The 10100-nt window shown below is 39.8% G+C and overlaps 1 pseudogene; it reads left to right on the top strand.

Annotated features, from left to right (window-relative positions):
- Positions 1-1003: 1003 nt before the first annotated feature.
- On the top strand, positions 1004-9594 carry LOC133746938 (protein max-like; annotated as a pseudogene).
- The last annotated feature ends 506 nt before the right edge of the window (positions 9595-10100 follow it).

Genomic DNA, 10100 nt, shown 5'->3' with positions numbered 1-10100 from the left:
TTCACTCCCAAAAGGGCTGCTACAAGTCAAGCCTGGGCCAGTGCAAAGCCAGGAGTTTAATCCAATGTCCCAAGTGAGTGACAGGGGCCCAAGCACTTGGGCCATCTTCCTCTGCTTTTCTTAAGCCATTAGCAGAAATCTGGATTGGGAGTGGAGCAGCAAGGATGCTAACCAGCACCAACATGGGATGCCCGCATTGCAGCTGGCAGTTTGACCTGCTATGCCATACATTTATAGGAAAGAATATTGATTTCAGCATTATATATCATAATAACCAAAAACTGAGGCAAAGGAAAAACAGACATTCCGTAGAGGCAACCACATTAAATAAATTCCAATGCATCTCTACAGCTTATTACTATGACTTCGCAGCTTGTTTTTAGTGAGGTAAATATTGTTAATGCAATGTCGAATAAAAATGAAAATTATAGGGGCTGGAGCAGTGGCACTGTAGACTAAGTCTGTGCCTATGGCGCCAGTTCATGGTCCCACTGATCCTCTTCCAATCCAGTTCCCTGCTTACAAGCTGGGAAAGCAGTGGAAAATAACTGAAGTGCTTAGGTTCCTGCAGCTGCACTGGAGACCAGAAGAAGCTCTTGGCTCCTGGCTGTGGGTAGGCCTAGCTCTGGCCGATTTGGGTATTTGGTGAGTGAGCCAATGGATAAGGTCTTTCTCTCTGTCTCTTCTCTCTCTAATGCTACCTGTCAAATAAACAAAATCTTTTAAAAAATGAAATTATACATTTATCTCTTCAGAAAACAAAGGACTAAAATTACAAAAGCAGCAGAAATTTTATAAACATAAAAATTAAATTGCAAGCTACTGAACACTAGCCAATTGAAGAAATAAAACAGGAAATCAGGAAGTGTCTTGAAAGAAATGAGAATGCAAATACAACATATCGAAATCTGTGGAATATAGAGAAAGCAATGTTAAGAACACAGTTTATAGCAATAGAGCTTATACCAGAAAAACAAAAGAATGTCAAATAAACAATGTAATGATGGAAGTCAAGGACTTAGAGAACAACGACAAACCAAACCCAAAATTACCAGGAAGTAAGATATGACATCAGAGCAGAAATTAATGAAACTGTAACAAAAATAAAATAGCAACAAAATGAAAAGGTATTTTTTTAAAAAAAGAAATAAAATAGACAAACCTTTAGACAAACTGACAAAAAGAAAAACTAAAATAATAAGAGATAAAAGATGTTACAACTGACACTACACAAATACAGAGGATCATAAGCAACCACTATGAAAAGCTAAATGCTAACAACCTTGAAGAAGTGGATAAATCCCTGGATATATATGACCTACCAAGATTGTAATAAGGAGATATAGAAAATCTGAACACACATATGGCAAGCAATGAGACTGAAGGAAGAATTTAAGAACTTACATGAGTGGAAGTTTCAAGATCTGAAGGTTTTAATACTGAATTCTCCAAAATATTTAAAGAGGGACCAATACAATATACAATATATTTACAATACAATACAATACACAAAATATTTAAAGAGGGACCAATACAATATTATTCCAAAATACTGAAAAGAAAGGCACTCTGTCAAACCCCTTATATGAGGCCAATATTATTCTGATACCAGATCTAAACAAAGACACACATAAAAAGCAAACTACAGATCAATATTCTTGATGAACATAGATGCAATAAATCCCAACACCATATTAGCAAACTAAATTCATCACTACATATAAAAGATCATCCATGGGGTAGGTGCTGTGGCATAGTGAGTAAAGCTGCTGGCTGCAGCGCCAGAATCCCATATGGGTGCCAGTTTGAGTCCCAGCTTCTCTAATTTCAATCCAGCTCTGTGCTATGGCCTGGGAAAGCATTAGAAGATAGCTCAGGCCTTGGGCACCTGAACCTGCCCAAGGGGAAGCTCCTGGCTCCTGGCTTCAGATCGGTGCAGCTCTGGCCATTGTGGTCAATTGGGGAGTGGACCAGCACATGGAAGACCTCTCTCTTTCTCTGTCTGTCTGTCTGTCTGTCTCTCTCTCTCTCTCTTTCTCTCTGTAATTCTGATTTTCAAATAAATAAATAAATCTTTTTTTAGAAAAAGATCATACATCATATTCAAGAGAGATTATCCAAGAGATCAAAGAGTGGTTCAACATTTGGAAATCAATAAACATCCTAAGTCAGACTAACAGAATGAAGAACAAAAACTATGCACAATCCACTGAAAGAAATGCAGAGAAAGTATTTAATAAGATTCAACGCCCCTTCATAATAAGAATTCTTAACAAATGAAATATACAAGAAACATCCCTGAAAATGATAAAGGCAACAGATTACAGACTAACAGCAAATTTCATATTAGATGTGGAAAACTTGAACGCATTTCTCTAAAATACAGAACAAGACAAGGCCATTCATTTTCACCACTCTTAATCAATATAAAAAATAAAGGCCATAAAAACCATAAAAGAGAAATCAAAATATCCATGTTTGTGGATGGCATGGTATTGTACATAGAAAATGCCAAAAATCAGTTACAACTGAAGAAGCATTACTGTAAGTATACAAATGTTAAAGAAAAGAAAAAAGAAAGGAGTCTGTGCTCATGGCTGATTTAAACATGTTTATTGGTGTCTCTCCTCTCTGTGAACCAGAGCTGCTCCTGGGTTTGCTCATCACTGTCACACGGTGTGGAAGGCACTCTGTGGGACTTCCAGAGTTCTGTCTGGAAATGCCATGAGCCTCTGCCAGGTCACTGGTGTCACTCATCTGTGGAGCTCTTGACCAGCAGATCAGCACTTTGCATACCCCAAAGCTCCTCTGATGTAGGAAACCTAGGTCTCATGGGAATTTTCATGTAGCCCTCAGCCTGAATCCAAGCTCCACTGCTGGTCTTGAGTGATGCCATCCCCAGATGACTCCAGCTCCTCACTGTGGATCCAGTCCCAGCCACTAACTCTTCCCTCAGACCCCAGACATCAGCAAGCAGATGTGAGCCATCATCACCATGTGACCTATGAATTTCTCTCCCTTTTGGCCATGAGAAAAATAACATGAATATTATATTTATTTTATTTGCATATATTTATACATTATATATGCTTATATTTATATAAGCACATGTATAATTTTATGTATTATATTATACAATACATAATTTATTATATTTATTGTATTTAATGTTATCAAAGTTTATTTGAAAGGAAATTCCATGTTAACAACAAGAGAAACAACATGGGTGTAGTAGAGGTAAAAGGTACAAAACATGGATGAGAAGTCTGCCTTTCCTTCCTTCCCTCTGTCACACCCTGTGAGGCCTGGCTTCTGGAAGAAGCTTCTGTAACACTGCTGCATAACCTTCAATATCGATTCATCCAAATCCATGCAGCACTGACACTGTGGTGGGCTTCGTTCTAGGGCTTGGCCTGCATTTACTCCATTTCCATCCATGTATGCAATGGTGATGAACAAATCAGTTCCTTCAACATTGTCATTAAACATTTGAAACAATCTGAGATGAATCCTTAGAACTGCCAATATTTACTGACTATGGTATGATAGATCAGTACATGTGGACAATAGGTACTTGTCAAATTTGCTCACAAAATGAAGATTATTGTGAACTGCAGCAAACTCCACCATGCTGAGCAACACAAGAAATTATTCCTTCTACTCAGTCACTGCCTTTTTCTCTCTCTCTTTATCTCTCTGACCACAATTGCCTTATGCCCCCCCAACCTCACACAAAACTTTTCTCTCAAGCTGCAACCCTTACAAGTCTCCATTTTAAACAGAATACTACCCCTTCCTTCCCTCCCCTGTCCACCCACCTGCTCTGCTGAGTAACCTCTGAAGAAAAAGCAGTGCCATCTGTGGTGGTGCAGGTTTCTGACACATCAGTATTTCCAAATTCTAGAAAGTTGGGAGGAACAGCGCTATGTGTGATACAGTCTGAGTGTGTTGCAAAAATGTTTCTGGGTTGGAAGCTTGGTCCTAGTCCAGCGATTTTGGGAGGAACAGGAAATTTTAAGAGGCAGAGACCAGTGTGAAGTAATTAGGTCACTGTGGGCTGTCATTGAAGGGGATTAATGTAGCTCTCATAGGACCTAGGAAGTTTTCACAAGAAACCTGTCTTAAAGAGAACTGACCTTCCATGCTGTCAGGGCTCCTGACTCCATGGTTGGCAACATCACATGTGCTCCCCAGATGACACCATTCTCCCTGAAGCAATCCGAGCATGGCCTTTTAGGCTGTGGGGTGTGTGTGAGAGAGAGACAGAGAGAGAGACAGAGAGAGAGAGGGAGGGAGGGAAGGAGGAAGGGAGAGAGAGAAAGGCTGTATGTGTGTGTATGTACTAAGTAAGCATCTTAAAATTATTATAGAGGTAGAATGACAGAGAAATGGAGAAGGGAGAAGGGGAGGGGGACTGATGGAGAGAGTGACAGAGAGGAGGTAGGGAGGAATGGACAGAGACAGCACTCCCACTGATTCACTACAAAATGCCCACAACAGCTTGCACACAAGCCAAAGCTGGGAGCCAGAAACACAATCCAGATCTCTCAGGAGGGTGGCAGTAATATCATTTTTGAGCCATCCCAGTGGACTCCCAAGGCCTACTCTAGGAGGGTTCTTCAGTCATGAGACACATCCAGGTACCAAATGCAGGAACCTCCAATAAGAGACATGGGTATCTCAACTAGCCTCTGAATTCCTTGGCCAAACTTATGCCATGAGCCTCTTTTATATACACTTTTTGAAGTTGTAAAATAGTTGCCCTATTTGTTTCAATGGCCTAGAGACAAGGAGACACAGTCCATCAGACAAGATATAGACAACAATCAAATAATTACGTGCCAGTTTAGCCGGACATACATTGTGTTTTGTTTTGTTTTGTTGTACTCTATATATTAACTACAGCCAATCAGAGAAAGCACATGTCTTCAGGGGCATGGCTTCTTTCAGTAAGCATAATCGTCTCCAGTTGCACCCATTTTGTTGCAAAAGACAGAATTTCATTCTTTTTTATGGATGAGTATGTATATATGTATGAGTCACCAGGTGATGGAAATCTGGGTTGATTCCCTACCTTGGCTATTGTGAATTGAGCTGTTATAAACAGGGGGCTACAGATAATTCTTTCATATGCTTATTACATTTCCTTTGGGTATATTCCCAGAAATGGGATGGGTGGATCATACGGTAGATCTATTTTCTGAGGAATCTCTAGACTGGCTTCCACAATGGTTATACTAGCTTACACTCCCACTAGAAGTGTATTTAGGGTACCTTTTTCTTCATATTAGCAGGTCTAGAGATGGATTTTTATTATCAGAAAATGAAAGTATGGACCTGGCTCTGTGGTGTAGTGGATAAAGCTGTTGCCTGAAGTGCCAGTATCCCATATGGGCACTGCTTGGAGTTCCTACTGCTCCATTTCTGATCTAGCTCTTTGCTATGTCCTAGGAAATCAGTGGAAGATGTCCCAAGTGTTTGGGACCCTGCACCCACATGGGAGACCAGGAAGAAGCTCAAGGCTCCTGGCATTGGATTGGTTCAGCTCAGGCTACTGTGGTCATATGGGAAGTAAATCATCAAATGGAAGACTTCTCTCTGTGTGTGTGTGTGTGTCTCTCCATCTCTGTCTCTGTCTCTCTCTTTCTCTCCCTCCCTCCCTTCTTCCCTCTCTGTAGGTCTGACTTTCAAATAAGTAAATAAATCTTTTAAAAATCCATAAAAGTACAAGAGAAGCTGCTTCTGCATGTGGTGAGAAAATGATAATGGTATTGTAAAACAGATGAGAGAAAACTCTGAAAATACAGAATAGCAAAGAAAAATAAGCATTTCAAAATGAAATATAGACTAAATAATCTAAGATTTTGATTACTTGATAGAAAAAATGATAATCAGCTTTAACACTTTTTTAAAGGTTTATTTATTTAAAAGGCAGAGTTACAGAGAGAGAGACATAGAGAAAGAAATCTTCAGTCTGCTGGCTCACTACCCAAATGGCTACAACATCCAGGGCTGAGCTAGGCTGAAGCAGGAGCTTCATCCAAGTCTTCCATGGTTCTTGGATCCATGGGTCCCAAGTACTTGGGCAATCTTTCACTGCTTTTTCAGATGCATTGGCAGGCAGCTGGATTGGAAGCAGGGCAGCCAGGATTGGAACTAGCAACCATAACAGATTCTTGCATTGCAGGCCGTGGCACAACCCACTATACCATGTAGCCCCCAAAGGCAAGTGATCAGTAGTTAAAATAACTAAGTTTCCCTCTTGAATATGTGAAGTAACTTGATTTAAACAAATTTTACATAGAACTAAATACTAGAAAGTTAAAACCCCAAAACCAACAACATCTCTTACACCAAATGATGAACTTTCTTAAACAAACAAAAGAATTTAGACCAACTGCACTTAGCAATTAGCATAAAAAATAAAAAATAATAGGTAAGTAAATAATTAGGAATAAATTTAACCAAGGAAGTGAAAGATTTATCCCCCAAAATTATAAGCATTAGTAAAAGCAACTGAAGAGGGCACAGATAGATGGAAAGATATCCTATGTTCATGCATTACAAGAATATTGCTGAAGTAATATTACTTGAACTAATCTATTAAACAATATCCATCAATTTTCCAAACATCAACTTTCTTTTTTTAATAATTTTTATTTATATAAGGTGAACAAATTTCACGTGTTGCCTACATATGGATTTAGGAGCATAGTGATTTTTCACCCTCCCTCTGACCCACATTCCCACCCTCATCATTTTTCATATATAGAAAAAATCCTAAAATTAATATGGAACAAGAAAAACAAATAGTCTAGTGAAATGAATCATAGGCAAAAAGTACAAAGCTAGAACAACACACTACCTGATTTCAAACTATACTATATGCAATAGTAATTAAAATAACATGGTACTGGCATAAAATTAGACATATTCGTCAGTGCAATATAACAGAAGGTCAAGAAAAGAGCCCATGCAACTATACCAATTGAACATCGATAAACATGACAAGAATATACAGTGTGAATGGATGGTCTCTTCAATATGTGATGTTGGGAAAACTGTATACTCAATTATACAACAATGAACTGGGACATTATCTTGCACTAAATACAAAAATCGACTCAAAATGGATTAAATTAAATGAACTTGTAAAACTACTAAAGCAAACATAGAGAAAAGCTATGCAGTGTTGGTCTAGGCAATATTTTTTTTTTAGATTTGACAAAATGTAGACAATAGAAACAAAGACAATGAGATTACATCAAAACTAAAAGCTTCTGTATAGCAAAGAAAGCAATTAACAGAGCAAAGAGATAACCTACAGACTGGGTGGAAATATTGACAATCCACATATGTGATAAGGGCTTAATATATAAAATATGTAAGTATTCAAACAACTCAAGAAATGGGTCTGAATGGACAGTTCTCAAAAGAAGGATTTGAATAGATGTTTTTCAAAAGAAGACAAACTAAAGGCTAACCTTAAAATGTTCAACATCACTAATCTTTAGGGATATGCAAATTAAAACCTCATACCTGTTAGAGTGGCTATTCTCAGAAAGACAAAGGATAGTCCAGTGTCAGCAAGGATGTGGAGAAAAAGATAACCACCATACACCTTTGGAGGAAACATAAATTAGTACAGCCATCATAAAGTTGAGATAAAATACTAAAACTAAAACCACTATCTGATTCATCAATACTGCCTCAAAGTGTCTTACTGGAAATATTTTAAATTAGTATGTGAAAGAAATGTATTCCTGCCTATTCATTTTGACATTTTTCATAATAGCCAAGATATGAAATCATCCTAAGTGTCCATCAACAGATAAAGAAAATGTGTGTATGTATGTGGGGGTGTGTGTATGTATGTATATATATAACATTTAGCCTTTTAAAAAAGGAAGAGATTCTATCATTGAGGGCAACTTGGATGAACTGGAAAACATTATACCAAAACAAACCATACACAAAAAGACAAATGATCAAGTTCTCACTAATATGTGGAAGCTAAAATAATGGAAGTCATAGAAGTAGATGGTAGAATAGTAATTATCAGAGGTTGGGGAATAGGGGCAAGCAGGAAGATGATAATCTGTGGGTGCAAAGCTCAGATGGCTATTTTAATTTTTGAGATCTAATATACAATATGGTGATAGAGGTAATCATTGAGTACTATTCATTTCAACTTCACTAGAGAATAATTCTCAGATGTTCTCACCACAAGAAATGTCAATATTTGAGATGATGAATAGTTTAGTTAGTTTTATTTAAACAATCTACATGGTAGTCACAAACCACATCACTTTATACCCTATAAATATACATGAATATACTTTATAACTACAATAAAATAGAAAAACATAAGATTAAAAATTATATTGAAATATAATTATAAAATGTTTTAAAATCTGCAATATAAGAAAAACTAATAATAGGAACCATAATATTTTATGTGAGTTTTCTATCTCATAAAATAATCAAAATGGGTAGGCAATATAATTTTCTATAGGTTTTAAAACATCTTTCATTATGAAAAATTCAAGCAGTTCTAGAGACAGAATTCACAGAACTCCATTCTATCCATCAACGTGCTTCATCATCATACAACTCACGCAATATAAACTTCCCAAATGCTGCATTACTTTCAAGCTATTCCTAAAGATCACTTCACCTACATGTTGCAATTGTACCTCTAAAATAAAAACACTCTTCAAAAACATAATTAAAGTTATCACAACACAGCCAAAGAAAATTCCATTAAGTTAATCAAATATATGGTCACCTTTTATATTTCTCTGATTTCCCAAAAATTTTGTGTATTTTGTTCAAGATCCAAGAGATATTTATTGACTATAATTTATTATTGTCTCTTAAGATTTTTTTACTCGGTTCCGGTGCTGCAGGGAGGAGGTGGTTCTCGCCCGTGTTGTGTGCGTGTGTGCGCGTGTGTGGGTGTGTAAGTGAGTGGGGGGGGCACTTGGCTGGTTGTTGTCAGTGACTTCCCCTCCCCTCCACCCTTCCCCCTTCCCGCGCCACCACTGCAGTGGCCGCTGCTCCCTGGGCCTGAGAAAAGAGCGATAATGATGACATCGAGGTGGAGAGCGAGGAAGAGCAACCAAGGTTTCAATCTGCGGCCCACAAACGGGCTCATCACAATGCACTGGAACGGAAACGCAGGGACCCCATCACAGACAGCTTCCACAGTGTGCGGGACTCGGTCCCCTCACTCCAAGGAGAGGAGGCGAGCCGGGCCCAAATCCCAGACAAAGCCACAGAGCACATCCAGTACATGCGCAGGGAAGCCACACACACCAGCACGACGGGGACGACCTCGAGCGGCAGAGCGCTCTTCCGGAGCAGCAAGTCCGTGCCCTGCAGAAGCCGAGGGTGAGCGAGCGCCCAGCTGCAGACCAACTGCCCTCCTCAGACAGCAGCCGAGGGCAGCGCCATCTCCGCCTTGATGGCGGCTCGGACTCCAGCTCCGAGCGGAGCCGGAAGAGCCCCCAACAGGAGGAAGCCGAGTGGAGGCCAACTAACTGCGCGGGGCAGCCGGCAGTAAAACTGTCGGCCTCCTGCCGTTCATCCTAGAGCCCTCACAACCAGTTAAGAGACGCTATTTTCCTCTTTCTCTCTCTCTTTTTTTTTAATTTTTATTTTTACGTAGAAGCTCTTGGACAAAGGCTCGCGTCCTCCTTCCCCGTTTCCATATTTTTAAGAGATGAATTCCCTTCAGGGATTCCCTGTCCCCACCAGGAGTTTTTAAACCAAAACAGGGCTGGCACCGCAGCTCACTAGGCTAATCCTCCACCTAGCGGCGGCGGCACACCGGGTTCTAGTCCCGGTCTGGGCGCCGGATTCTGTCCCGGTTGCTCCTCTTCCAGGCCAGCTCTCTGCTGTGGCCCGGGAGTGCAGTGGAGGATGGCCCAAGTGCTTGGGCCCTGCACCTGCATGGGAGACCGGGAGGAAGCACCTGGCTCCTGGTTTCGGATCGGCAGAGCGCCGGCAGTGGTGGCCATTGGAGGGTGAACCAACGGCAAGAAAGGAAGACCTTTCTCTGTCTCTCTCTCTCACTGTCCACTCTGCCTGTCAAAAAA

Source organism: Lepus europaeus, chromosome 18, assembly GCF_033115175.1.
Source record: "Lepus europaeus isolate LE1 chromosome 18, mLepTim1.pri, whole genome shotgun sequence".
NCBI lineage: Eukaryota > Metazoa > Chordata > Mammalia > Lagomorpha > Leporidae > Lepus > Lepus europaeus.
This window is presented reverse-complemented; position numbering and strand designations above follow the sequence as displayed.